Source organism: Chiloscyllium plagiosum, unplaced genomic scaffold (assembly GCF_037043375.1).
Source record: "Chiloscyllium plagiosum isolate Xiang-an unplaced genomic scaffold, Cpla_swu_hap1 HiC_scaffold_3, whole genome shotgun sequence".
Lineage (NCBI taxonomy): Eukaryota > Metazoa > Chordata > Chondrichthyes > Orectolobiformes > Hemiscylliidae > Chiloscyllium > Chiloscyllium plagiosum.
In genome coordinates this window covers 73420290-73434455 of record NW_028270141.1, presented here as the reverse complement: position 1 = coordinate 73434455, position 14166 = coordinate 73420290, and positions in this window count along the sequence as shown.

Here is a 14166-nt window from a genome sequence, read left to right as displayed (position 1 = left end):
GTCTCAGCATTCTCCTGCCCCACTGAAATCATTTTTACCTACCTCGACACTGTCCTATCCCCCCTAGTCCAGGAACTCCCCACATACGTTCGAGACACCACCCACGCCCTCCACTCCTCCAAGACTTCCATTTCCCCAGCCCCCAATGCCTCATCTTCACCATGGATGTCCAATCCCTCTACACCTCCATCCTCCATGACCAGGGCCTCCAAGCCCACCGTTTCTTCCTCTCCCGACGTTCCCAACAGTACCCTTCCACCAACACTCTCATTTGTCTGGCCAAACTGGTCCTCACCCTTAACAATTTCTCCTTCGAATCCTCCCACTTCCTCCAGTCCAAAGGGGTAGCTATGGGCACCCGTATGGGCCCCAGCTATGACTGTCTCTTTGTTGGGGGAGGGGATGAAGGTGATAGGTAAAGGGGAGAGGGGGTGGAGTGGATAGGTGGAAAGGAAGATAGGCAGGTAGGACAAGTCATGGGGACAGTGCTGAGCTGGAAGTTTGGAACTGGGGTGAGGTGGGGGAAAGGGGAAATGAGGAAACTGTTGAAGTCCACATTGATGCCCTGGGGTTGAAGAGTTCCAAGGGGGAAGATGAGGCGTTCTTCCTCCAGGCGTCTGGTGGTGAGGGGACGGCGGTGAAGGAGACCCAGGACCTCCATGTCCTCGGCAGAGTGGGAGGGGGAGTTGAAATGTTGGGACAAAGGGCGGTGTGGTTGATTGGTGCGGGTGTCCCAGAGATGTGCCCTAAAGTGCTCTGCTAGGAGGTGCCCAGTCTCCCCAATGTAGAGGAGACCGCATCGGGAGCAACGGATACAATAAATGATATTGGTGGATGTGCAGGTAAAACTTTGATGGATGTGGAAGGCTCCTTTGGGATCTTGGATGGAGATGAGGGAGGAGGTGTGGGCACAGGTTTTGCATTTCCTGCGGTGGCAGGGAAAGGAGCCGGGATGGGAGGGTGTGTTTTTGGGGGGGGCGTGGACCTGACCAGGTAGTCACAGAGGGAATGGTCTTTGCGGAAGACGAAAAGGGGTGGGAAGGGAAATATTTCCCTGGTGGTGGGGTCTGTTTGGAGGTGGCGGAAATGTCGGTGGATGATTTGATTTATGCAAAGTTTGGTAGGGTGGAAGGTGAGCACCAGGAGGAATGCTGGATGACTAACGAAATTGAGGGTTTGGTTAAGAAAAAGAAGGAAGTATATGTCAGGTATAAGTAGGATAGAAAGTGTGAATTCTGAGGTGAATATAAAGGTAATAGGAGTATACTTAAGAGGGAAATCAGGAGGGCAAAAAGGGGACATGTGGTAGCTTTGGCAAAGAGGGTTAAGGAGAATCCAAAGGGTTTTTATATATACATCAAGGAGAAAAGGGAAACTAGTGAGAGAATAGGGCCCCTCAAAGATTAGCAAGGTGTTCCATCTGTGGAATCGCAAGCGATGGGGGAGATACTAAACAAATATTTTGCATCAATGTTTACGATGGAGAAGGTCATAGAAGATATAGAATGCAGGGAAATAGATGGTGACATCTTGAAAAATGTCCGTATTACAAAAAAGGTGGTTCTAGATTGCTTGAAATGCATAAAAGTGGATAAATCCCCATGGATAAATCAGGTGTACTCTAAAACTCTGTGGGAAGTGAGGGAAGTGTTTGCTGCGCCCCTTACTGATAGTCACAGGTGAGGTGCCGGAAGACTGGAGGTTGGCTAACGTGGTGCTAGTATTTAAGAAAGCTAGTAAGGAAAAGCCAGGGACCTATAGACCAGTGAGCCTGAGGTCAGTGGTGGCTAAGTTGTTGGAGGGAATCCTGGGGGACAGGATGTACATGTATTTGGAAAGGCAAGGACTGATTAGGGATAGTCAACATGGCTTTGTGCATGGGAAATCATGTCTCATGAACTTGATTGACTTTTTTGAAGAAGTAACAAAACGGATTGATAAGGGCAGAGCGGTAGATGTGATCCATATAGACTTCAGTAAGGTGTTCGACAAGGTTCCTCATGGATCAATGGTTAACAAGGTTGGATCTCATGGAATGCAGGGAGAATTAGCCATTTGGATACAGAACTCGCTCAAAGGTAGAAGACAGAGGGTGGTGGTGGAGGGTTGTTTTTCAGACTGGAGGCCTGTGACCAGTAGAGTGCCACAAGGATCGATGCTAGGTCCACTGCTTTTCGTCATTTATATAAATTATTTGGATGTGAACTTAGGTGGTATAGCTAATAAGTTTGCAGATGAACACCAAAATTGGAGGTGTAGTGGAAAGTGAAGAAGGTTACCTCAGATTAGAATGGGATCTTGATCAGATGGGCCATGGGCTGAGGAATGGGAGATGGAGTTTAATTTAGATAAATGTGAGGTGTTGCATTTTGGAAAAGCAAATCAGAGCAGGACTTATACACTTTCTGGTAAGGTCCTGGAAGTATTGCTGAACAAAGAGACCTTGGAGTGCAGGTTTATAGTTCCTTGAAAGTAGATTCGAGGGTGGATAGGATAGTGAAGAAGACATTTGGTATGCTTTCTTTTGTTGGTCAGAGCATTGAGTATAGGGGTTGGGAGGTCATGTTGCAGCTGTACAGGACATTTGTTAGGCCACTTTTGGTTATTTTGTCCAATTCTGGTCTCTTTTCTATCAGAACGATGTTGTGAAACGTGAAAGGGTTCAGAGGAAAAAGCTGAATTGGTTGGGGTTGTTTTTCCTGGAGTGTCAAAGGCTGAGGGTGACCTAGTAGAGGTTTATAAAATAATCAGGTCTTTTCACTGGGGTGGGGGAGCCCAGAACTAGAGGGCATAGGTTTAGGTGAGAGGGGCAAGACATAAAAGGGACCTAACGGGCAACATTTTCATGCAGAGGGTGGTGTGTGTATGGAATGAGCTGCCAGAGGAATGATGGAGGCTGGTACAACTACAGCATTTAAAAGGCAGCTGGATAGGTATATGAATAGAAAGGGTTCAGAGGGATATGGGCCAAGTGCAGGTAAATAGGACTAGACTGGGTTAGGATATCTGGTCAGCATTGATGAGGTGGACCGAAGGGTCTGTTTTTGTGCTGTACATCTTTATGACTCTATGATTCTACAGCTTGTTAAACGCTTTTTAATGGCCATACTCACTATGGTAATTTTCAACTTCCTATCTAATAAAATGCAGCAAACAAACTCGGCTTCAAGAAATGCGAACATGGAAGATAGAGTGAGTACCTGGTGACTCCAGCTGTCTGCTGGCTGTGAGGAAACTTGATGTTACTCAGCACATTGTGACACAATGTGTGGCTAACAGCCAACAAACCATTCATCCAAAAACATTGGCATCTGGCATTTGCTAACCCCTCACCTTGGCATCTGGCATTTGCTAACCCCTCATTATGGCATCTTTCCAATCCAATTGCTTGCTGTTTATGAACAATAGACCTGAAGGGTACCTGGAAACTAGCATTGAAAGGCTGCTGCAAGGTCAGAAAGGCACCGTGTTCATGGATTGGACCAGGGTTGCGTTACATGACTGGTCAGTGGCTCACTTAGCACCAACCTGCATTCTCACCACATTCATATGCATTGCCTGTCCTTGACTTGCCCGTCATGCATGTTAGCATATTGGTGTTTTAACCAGAGCCAAGGGCTAGCAGTGCTGCTGTACTGACAAGCTGCCTTTCACATAGACAGACTGCTTGTCATAAGTAGGGAAAAACATTTTGATATACATTCCACCAAGAAGTCAGATTAACATCTACAACATGTGCCAACTGCCTGGGAAGCAAACACACTGATATTTAATCAATGACCATTTTGGAAACAGTGGGCTAGACCTCAGCCCAGTCAAGAAGGAACAACTGAGTGGGCGGCATGGTGGCACAGTGGTTAGCACTGCTGCCTCACAGCACCAGAGACCCGGGTTCAATTCCTGCCTCAGACAACTGTCTGTGTGGAATTTGGGGGGCACATTCTCCCCGTGTCTGCGTGGATTTCCTCTGGGTGTTCCGGTTTCCTCCCACAGTCCAAAAAATGTACAGGTTAGTTGAATTGGCCATGCTAATTTTCCCATAGTGTTAGGTGAAGGGGTAAATATGGGGAATGTGTCTGGGTGGGTTGCTATTCGGAGGGTCAGTGTGGACTTGTTGGGCCGAAGGGCCTGTTTCCACACTGTAAGTAATCTAAATCTATAGGGCACAGTCCATATACAGTCTACACCTTGGCCACAGTTATTCACCTGCTTGGGATGCTCACTGTCTGGAGATCTATTTGACCTTAGTTCAATGAGTGGTCAGCAATCAGTGCTGTAGGGCCAGCAGTCTAGGGGAGTTGTGTGTTATCTGTTTAGGAGCTGCAAAGACAGTGTTCAGGAAGTTGGTCAATCATCCTTGGGAATTGCTTGTTTACATTGGTCAAAGGACTGGGGACAAATACAGACTTGGGGATCCACCCGCCCATCATTAAGGAGGGTGCAAGGGGGTGTGGGTCTATGAGGCAAGAGAGATGGAGTCATTGCCAAAAGGAGCTGGACAGTGAAGGTCTGGGCAGGGTTGGGGATGGTGCAGGGAGGGGAGCATGGTTAAGCAGAGGCATATGTGGAGGTGGGAGGGAACTAAAGGGATTTGAGGCTATGCTAAACAACATTGGAAGATATGGTAGGTTGTGACAGAGGAGTGGTGGAATTATTACCAGTGACCACCATCATGGCCTCCACAGGAGCAGAGTGGACATTATTAAGGTGTAATGTTGGGGTTCAGAGCACAAGGAGGTCAGTTGCAGACAAAGTTCAATATGGTGAGTCTCCACGTGGGGAGGGATGGGTTTAAATAGGATAATATGAGTTAAATGGGGAGATTGAAACATGGAGGAGATGTACCTGGCTATCAGGCAGGGCCAGGTGGTGTCAGTGTCCACTGCGACCTGTGATCTCTGCCACCACTTGCTGTTCTCCAAGTGTGCAATGCAACTGAAAAATAGCTTGGACATTGTCCAGGATAAGTGATACCTCCTCAATATCCAGGGTTGAGTGACCGCTGGCTAGTGACCACAGCCAGCAGAGAGCTGGAGTCACCAGGTACTCGCTCTATCTTCCATGTCCAAATTGGTATGATCAGATGAAACGGTGTGATCAGCTCCATTCTTTTTAATGCCCTTTTGGTCAGTTGCACCGAATAGTTATAAACCCTTTATAGCACACAGTTAACATACTTAATTTAAAATTGAATTAACTAGATCAAAATGAAGGGCCAATTTGAAAGGTGTCCTGGAGTGAAAGAAAGAGGAAATTTATTATATAATGGCCTCATAAAAATGAGAACGTCAAATGTAAGCATGAGCACAGGTAATAAGTTTAAACCGAAAGGGCTGGGAGAACTGTGACTATGCCCACCGGAAGATAAAGGCAGTTGCAGAATAAAGTTCTTAGAGTATTTAAGAGTTAAGATTTTAAACTTGAGTCCTGATGGTTTAGCTGGTGTCTTATTTCTTCTGCAGTGATGAAGTTTGTAGATCTTGAGTTCTATGTGAATGGTTGTTGCTCCAACTTGTTTTTTCACCAGGTACTGGTACTTAATTTTTTACCTAGATTACCTAGATTACTTACCGTGTGGAAACAGGCCCTTCGGCCCAACAAGTCCACACCGACCCGCCGAAGCGCAACCCACCCATACCCCCACATTTATCCCTTACCTAACACTACGGGCAATTTAGCATGGCCAATTCATCTGACCTGCACATCTTTGGAATGTGGGAGGAAACCGGAGCACCCGGAGGAAACCCACGCAGACACGGGGAGAACGTGCAAACTCCACACAGTCAGTCGCCTGAGGCGGGAATTGAACCCGGGTCTCGGGCGCTGTGAGGCAGCAGTGCTAACCACTGTGCCACCGTGCCGCCCACAAAAGTGGGCGGAGTGTTAGGTAAGGGATAAATGTGGGGGTATGGGTGGGTTGCGCTTCGGCGGGTCGGTGTGGACTTGTTGGGCCGAAGGGCCTGTTTCCACACGGTAAGTAATCTAGGTAATCTAGGTAAAAAATTAAGTACCAGTACCTGGTGAAAAAACAAGTTGGAGCAACAACCATTCACATAGAACTCAAGATCTACAAACTTCATCACTGCAGAAGAAATAAGACACCAGCTAAACCATCAGGACTCAAGTTTAAAGAGACAGATTTGAAAGAGACAGATGGAGAGAAAGTGTCTTCCACTTTTTGTTTACACATCCATTTGTCCTTGTCACTCTTTCGCTTCCCACGCATGGTCCATTTGTACATTCCTGAGTCTGCTTATTGTTTTTCCAAACTGGCTGCCCAGAAGGCAAGTTTTTCATCTCCCAATATATGCAATTATCGTACAAGTATGAATTAATAGGTTGTAAACTTCATGGTGCTGATTTTGTTGCCTGGTTTCCGTGCTTATGGTAAAATGATAATTTCAGTGCAGACATGTTTTGTGTATCTCACAAAGCTTGCCTCAAGTTGTGGTCAGGTGATTACAATAGCAGTGTTCCTTCTAAAAGTAACTTTAGTCCATCAAAGTCTCAGGTTTTAGAATTCGTTGATGGAAGTAGAATATTGATAGTTCATTTTTCTTACTACAATCAAAGCAAAACCTCGGAGCCAGTGATGAACCCCAACATCCCGAAGCCAAAGAATGCTCCAAACAGCTAAGAGTCAATGAACAACCCTATCAACCAAGGCCAACAACAACCCTTAAATATCAAGGAGCCAGTGTCCATCAGTAACATCCAGGAGCTCAAACATCTCACTGCAAATCATTTCTGAGAAACAAAATGGAAAACTTCATTGCACACCCTCCAACTGTAGCAATATCAACAGCTCAATCCCACCGACACACCATACCCTTCCCGGAAAATGCAAAGGCTCTGATAACGTTGGGTTCAATTACCTCCTAAACAACTTCACTTGCTGGTTTCAGAGTCACGAACAGCATTGCCACATAGTCTGCCATAAGCCATTCAGAAAACTGATCCTTGATCTGGTGATGTTAGCTGCCCAGCCTCCTGCCGCCTCTGTTATTACCCCTCTTTTTGCACAGTGAAACCCCAAACAACTCAAACCTTTCTTCAAGCAATTCAACAAATATTCTTTCAACAAATTACAACATTTGTCTCAACCATATTTTTTAGGTGACAACTTGATACAATTTACATCTGCTTCCCTATGATTTGTGCCATTTAAAAATGCTCTGAACTGTCATAAACTTGCAATTCGGGAGAAAACCTTTGAGAAACGTGAAAAGGGCTAAAACAGTCTTAAACCTATTTTGCAAATCAGTCCCATGAAATCCTCAGGTCCGTAAGTTTGTTCTGTTATATTCTATTCCGAAGGAAAAAGTGATAAATAAAAGGCTAGAGTACTTTTTTATTGTGCATAAAAGAAAAGATTTACTAAATTTAATAGTACTCATGGATGTAAGCAGAAGTAGGAAAGTACCTCTCTGGGAGTGATTGCACAGAGCTGATTTGTATGGAGGCTACTATTATTGTGCTAACACTGGGGAAACAAAGGCAAGGCAGGAATCAAAATGCTGACTCCAGCCTTTTTAGAGATTCTGTACTCTCCAGCTACTGGCTTAGGACCAACTTTAAATTGTAACTTCTTACTTTACATCAGAGCATCCAGAAAAATAATTAAAGGATCACTTTAACCTCCCGATTCAGAAACAACATGACAGTTTCACCTGAGGAATCTGATATCACCAGTATATGGGGAACAAGAATTTCTGAAGAAACACTATCCCATCATGAAGGTTTTTCCAGCAGCAATAATGGTCTACTGTGTAAAACACATTCACATGGGTCGCATATCTGTGTTTTTCCAGCAGCAATAATGGTCTACTGTGTAAAACACATTCACATGGGTCGCATGTCTGTGTTTTTCCAGCAGCAATAATGGTCTACTGTGTAAAACACATTCACATGGGTCACATGTCTGTGTTTTTCCAGCAGCAATAATGGTCTACTGTGTAAAACACATTCACATGGGTCACATGTCTGTGTTTTTCCAGCAGCAATAATGGTCTACTGTGTAAAACACATTCACATGGGTCACATGTCTGTGTTTTTCCAGCAGCAATAATGGTCTACTGTGTAAAACACATTCACATGGGTCACATGTCTGTGTTTTTCCAGCAGCAATAATGGTCTACTGTGTAAAACACATTCACATGGGTCACATGTCTGTGTTTTTCCAGCAGCAATAATGGTCTACTGTGTAAAACACATTCACATGGGTCACATGTCTGTGTTTTCTCAAAAGAGATCTCTTCAGATTTTGAACTTTAGATAATGGTCTTTTCAAAACCAGAGCCAGTGCAACAGTGAAACAAGCAATCACTGACATTCCTAGTCTGGACGAAATTAATTCTAACTTTCTTCCTTTATGGCTTTATATTCATATGAATTAATAACTAATCAAAGAGGCCATTTTATTTTTATAACATTATAGATTTATGTTTTGTGCTCACTTCAATCAAAAAGAAAAATAATGAACTGGGCAAAAAGAAAATATTCAGGTAAAAACAATGACTGCAGATGCTGGAAACCAGAGTCTAGATTAGAGTGGTGCTGGAAAAGCACAGCAGTTCAGGCAGCATCCGAGGAGCAGGAAAATTGACGTTTTGGGCAAAAGCCCTTCAGCAATACAAGCAGAGAGCCTGAAGGGTTGAGAGATAAATGAGAGGGGGGTGGGGGTGGGGAGAAAGTAGCATACAGTACAATAGGTGAATGGGGATGGGGATGAAGGTGATAGTCAGAGAGGAGTGTGGAGTGGATAGGTGGAAAGGAAGATAGGCAGGTAGGACAAGTCATGGGGACAGTGCTGAGCTGGACGTTTTGACTGATCATGTGTAGGTTTTAAAATAGTGATGTAAAAGGATAAACAGTATCTAAAAGTTAAAGTTCCAAATCGAAGGAACACCAATTTTGATGACATTAGGCAAGAACTTTCAAAAGTTGACTGGAGGCAGATGTTCGCCGTAAAGGGACAGCTGGAAAATGGAAAGCCTTCAAAGCTGAGGTAACGCAAGTTCAGAGACAGTATTCAAAAAGGGGACATGAGAGAGCTTCGACAAATAGGGTTAAGAAGAATCCAAAAGGATTTTATAAATACATTAAGGACAAAAGGGTAACCAGGGTGAGAATAGGGCCCTTCAAAGATCAGCAAGGCATTCTATATGGAATCACAGGAGATGATAAGGGGGGGTAGATATAGGACTGATGTTAGGGGTAGGTTCTTCACTCAGCGAGTCGTTAGTTCATGGAATGCCCTGCCAGTAACAGTGGTGGACTCTCCCTCTTTATGGGCATTTAAGAGGGCATTGGATAGGTATATGGAGGATAGTGGGTTAGTGTAGTTTAGGTGGGCTTGGATCGGCGCAACATCGAGGGCCCAAGGGCCTGTACTGCGCTGTATTCTTCTATGTTCTATGTTCTATGTTCTATGAATGAGATACTAAAAAAGTATTTTGCATCAGTGTTTACTGTGGAGAAGTACATGGAAGATATAGAATGTGGAGAATAGATGGTGATATCTTGAAAAATGTTCATATTACAGAGAAGAAGGGGCTGGATGTCTTAAAATGCATAATAGTGTATAAATCTCTAGACCTGATAAGGTGTATCCCAGAACACTAGGGAAGCTAGGGAATTGATTGCTAGGTCCATTGCTGAGATATACATATCTCATTGTCACAGGTAGGATGCCAGAAAACTAGAGGTTGGCTAACATGGTGCTACTGTTTCAGAAAGTTGGTAAGGAAAAGCCAGGGAACTATAGACCAGTGCGCCTGACATCAGTAGTGGGCATGTTGTTGGAGGGAATTCTTAGGGACAGGATTTACATGTATTTGGAAAGGCAATGACTGATTAGGAATAGTCAATATGGCCTTTAGTGTGGAAAATCATGTCTCACTAACTGGATGGAGTTTTTTGAAGAAGTAACAAAAGAGGATTGATGTGGGCGGAGCGGTGGACATGATTTATATGGGCTTCAGTAAGGCATTCGACAAGGTTCCCCGTGGGAGACTGGTTAGCAAGGTTAGATCTCATGGAATACAGGGAGAACTAACCATTTGGATACAGAACTGACTTGAAATAGAAGACAGAGAGTGCTGGTGGAGGATTGCCTTTCAGACTGCAAGCCTGTGACCAGTCATGTGCCACAAGGATTGTTGCTGGTCCACTGTTTTTCGTCATTTATATAAATGATCTGGATGTGAACATAGAAGGTATAGTTAGTAATTTTGCAGATGACATCAAAATTGAAGGAGTAGTGGGCAGCGAAGAAAGTTACCTCACAGTACAACAGGATCTTCATCGGATGCCACAATGGGCTGAGAAGTGGCAGATGGAGTTTAATTTAGATAAATGTGAGGTGCTGCATCTTGGAAAGGCAAATCAGGGCAAGATTTATTCACTTAATGGTAAGGTCCTGGGGAGTGTTGCTAAACAAAGATACCCTGGAGTGCAGGGTCATAATTTCTTGAAAGTTGAGTCACAGGTAGACAGGATAGTGAAGAAGGCATTTGATATGCTTTCCTTTATTGGTCAGAGCATAAAGTATAGGGGTCAGGAGGTCATGTTGTGGCTGTACAGGACATTGGTTAGGCCACTTTTGGAATATTGTGTGAAATTCTGGTCTCCCACCTATATGAAGGATGTTGTGAAACTTGAAAGGGTTCAGAAAAGATTTACAAGAATGTTGCCAGGGTTGGAAAGTTTGAACTATAGGGAGAGGCTGAATAGGCTGCGGCTGTTCTCCCTGGAGCATCAGAGTCTGAGGTGTGACCATTTTGAGGTTTATAAAAGCATGAGGGGCATGGATAGGGTAAATAGACAAGGTATCTTCCCCGGAGTGGGGGAATCCAGAACTAGAGGGCATAGCTTTAGGGTGATAGGGGAAAGATTTACAAGGGACCTACAAGGCAACTTTTTACGCAGAGGGTGGTGCGTGTATGGAATGAGCTTCCAGAGGAAGTGGTGGAGGCTGGTACAATTACAACATTTAAAAGGCATCTGGATGGGTATAGGAATAGGAAGAGTTTAGAGGGATATGGGCAAAGTGCTGGCAAATGGGACGAGATTAGTTCAGGATATCTGGTCGGCACAGAAAATTTGGACCAAAGGGTCTGTTTCCATGCTGTATATCTCTATGACTCTATTGCCATGTGTGGGTTGTTATGAACCTTTTGTCTCGGCAATGTTCAAGGACAGGCCAAGTCTTCTTTGCAGCATTGGAAAGATGGAGAATGACTGGCACATCTGATTCTAAGTGGCTAATGACAATGCAGTCATACACAACCTGTTGTTAATATGTATCTGCAGTGGTCAGTTTCATTTGGGAAAAAGGCAACTGAGGTTAGAGAGCTTTCTATCTAGACAGTGCTTACTACTCACACCAGAGGAATATAAACACTGTGAGGTGAATTGGAAATAATACCGGGCTATTACACAGTCTTTTTTAACACTGTTCTAGGCTCTGAAGACATCTGGTACTTTCTGGTTAATGGAAACTGCAGTGGATTTAAAGGGAATGCTGATTTGGCAGCCACATTACTCATGAGACCAAAGCCAGCTAGCAGTCCTGACATGATCCAACTGGCAGTGGTGCCCACAATATAATTATGACTGGTAGCTGTGACACAATCCAATTCCCCCACACCCAACATTAACTGATTTGACTTCCATGGCAACTTATAACTAAATGAGTAAACTTAGAGCTGACAGGCCACCCAGTTGTGAAGAACACTGTACATATGGACAAGTCACCATAAGCTCATATGTTAGATTGTGAACTCATCATTTTTTTTAATCAATCCGTCTCTTTTTATAATATTCAGATTTTTGAAGAAAAAACTATCACATAACTTATTCTCGATATTGTCTGCTCCATTTCTTTTCCTCACACTGCTAAATGCATTCAGCAAAATGAAAACAAAATATGTAAAATTCACTGAAATACCATCAGTATTGGTCAGGTAGTCATAAACAGTATGTGGAGGTCTTGTCATGCAGTGGTCGTGTCTCTCCTGTAAGTTCCTTCCACCTCTAAACCAGAAGCTCTGGACTTGCATCCCATGCCAGGTTATAGAAAGTGTATTCATAATGTGGCCACATAGGTTGATTATCAGCCTACAAGTCCTTCCAACATACCCCCAATGACAGGCAGGAAGATTGGCAGAGTCTCCTTGTCAGCCAATATGTAGAAGTTAATAGCAGACCATTGCACTACTTTGCCCCAAGCCAATGGAGATTTATGGCCCAATTCTGAGAAAGAAGGGCAGTAAGGCAGATGGAACATCATAACTAAGACATGTTGGTTTAAAAGTTCCTCTTAAACACAAAGGTAATAACCTGATCAAGTAGATTATGCCATTACCCATTGTGGAACCAAATTTACTTTCCATTAATTTCATTGGAATGAAAATTAATCCAATTTTCTAATGGATGATTTGAGATCCATGTGGACAAGAACATTTGGCACCAACTCAGCCCCCAACAAATAGTGTCACTGTCTACAAATAAAATAAAATTTGACTGTAACTATAAATTAGTTCTCTCCAACTAGCAGCATTGAATGCATAGAGGATTGAAGAGTTTCAGGGAAATTCAAGCTTTATCTCCGAGAATTAAGAAAAAAAAAATTAAAATGTATTCGTCCTTGGCTGGTTTGGCTAGAACCATTGGAAGTGACTAGAATGACTAGGTGGCTGGAAAAACATGACATCAAATGGAAAAGAGATAGAAATTAGAATGACTACTTGACTCGCACCAAATAAAATAAAAGAGGACAAAAATAAATATAAGCAGTGAAAACAATAAATAAAGCTGAAAAAAGAGAGTAAAAATGTAATTTAGAACATTAATAGCAGTGAAATCAATCTCAATTTTCTTTTAGTTATAAGCTGGTGGTGCAGTAGGCTATATTCCTTACTCCACCCAACCCCAATCCATTTTATTGACCATCATTCATGGCAATATTGGAAAGAAAATGTCCTAAAGAAGGTCTTAGCCAGAACTGGCCCATTCAAACAATCTGTTTGAGAAGTTAAATAGAGGGAGAGAAAGACTCAGCAAAATTATTTAAATGCACTTAGGAACTTTGGTAGTATTCCTGCAACTTTCTAGCCTTGTATTACCTGACACATGATGGTTTCAGGAAGTAGCAGTGACATGGATGGAAGAGAAGGACATGTATTGTGTGACAAGTCCTTCTCCCCTCTATCATGAGCATGCTACCACAGTGGAAAAGAGTGGTCAAAAGCAGTCATGGTGAGGGAGGATGAAGCAAGCTGAGGGACTAGAGTCATGGTCCTGTGGTAAGACAGTGGTAAGCCTAACTGCATGAATTTCTCAGCACCACTGCTGTTTTTTTGTATTCAGTCAAGGCTATGTGGGCCTTGTTGCCTGGGCCAACATTTATTACCCATCTTTAGTTATTTTTGAGAAAGTGGTGGTGACCAGTTCATTTCTGTTTAATGTTGGACTAGATCACAGAGAGACTGCTAGCTGTGAAACTCTTTAAAATGAAGCAAATACATGGGAACAAAGGAGAGCAAACATAAAAATACAAAATGGGAACAACAGAATAAAACAAAAAAAAGGAACACATATAAAAAGACAACAGTACTACAATTCAAGAAGCAATCTAAATCGTGGGAAATCATAAATTGAAATTTTAAAAATGTGGAAATAATATATTACAGTAATATAGTTTATTAATGATGTTATGGTTGAAGTAAACAGATATCAGCCCCCACCCTTAAATAAAGGTCACTAGCTGTATTCATTCCAGGAATTATAGTGATGAAACTGGGATAAAATTACAAAATCATAGCAAGAATGCAAGTTCTTTGTTGTTAAGTGAATATGTTTTTGGCATGATTCTGCTAAGTAATAACAACCTTTCTTTTAGATTCTCTTATTTTCAATTACATTTATCTGAATCCTGAATTGGATAAACAAGGATAGTCTTAAAATGCTTGCTATATTTAACTTCTAACTTTATTAACTGTTTGGCCTACGTCAGTAGAGGAGTTCAACTATTGCAAACGAATCAAAGTTTGGCATTACTTCTTGTACTGAACTGTATAGTCCAACATGGAAAATCCTTGGAAAGACAAAAAATTATATGAACATGAACCTGCAGTCCATTCTCCACTGCACAACATGAGTTAA